We start from the raw sequence: 745 nt of genomic DNA, 5'->3' as shown, positions 1-745 counted from the left end.
AGTGATTGGCATCCGATATCCGCCTTTTGGATTTCATCTTTGTTTGTTTTCTATTACCCATTGCATTCCAAAGGACACACTTGAATCATCTCCCATATGATCTCAAGAAGTGAACCTTCTAAGAAGTTTTACTATCCATCCTCATCCATTCATCATTCATTATGTCCTAGACTTTTCACACTATACCTTTTAAACTTGACATAAGTGTTGTGCAAACATCTTCATGTTTTCTAACTAAAAACCTGGACCCCAAGTCCTTGACTTTTTTCAAAACTTCATTTTCATAATACTTCTTTGAATCAATCCTAATCATACTTTGACCTCATTTTCATAATCACAATCAGTAACTTCACTCATTCACTTGTTTTGGCTTTGTCCATTAATCTTTTCATGCATTAGCCATAGGCTTCAATTATCATTGTGGTTGATGTAAATCTCACCTTATCTTTAGTGAGTCGACAGTAAGACTTCCGTACTGAAAACAGGGCTAACCCCTCTAGTACGTCGAAGCTATCCTCGCATGGTGGATGTTGGTCTTGGTCGAGTGTTCTCCCATTGATAATGAAAAGCCTCAGTGCTTGTGTTTAAAACTGAATCCACCAACTTTTGGAAATCTTTTAGCCGAACTACGGCGTTTTGATCCTTACCTTTGATGGAAGGTACGTAGGCAGCGGGTTCATCCGTTCAAACCCAATAACCCAATAAAAAATGTATATTCTTTTCTCATCATCCCAATCATGTTTGC

Source organism: Lathyrus oleraceus, chromosome 2 (assembly GCF_024323335.1).
Source record: "Lathyrus oleraceus cultivar Zhongwan6 chromosome 2, CAAS_Psat_ZW6_1.0, whole genome shotgun sequence".
NCBI lineage: Eukaryota > Viridiplantae > Streptophyta > Magnoliopsida > Fabales > Fabaceae > Lathyrus > Lathyrus oleraceus.
The sequence above is the reverse complement of the archived record's forward strand: the minus strand, read 5'-3'. Positions refer to the sequence as shown.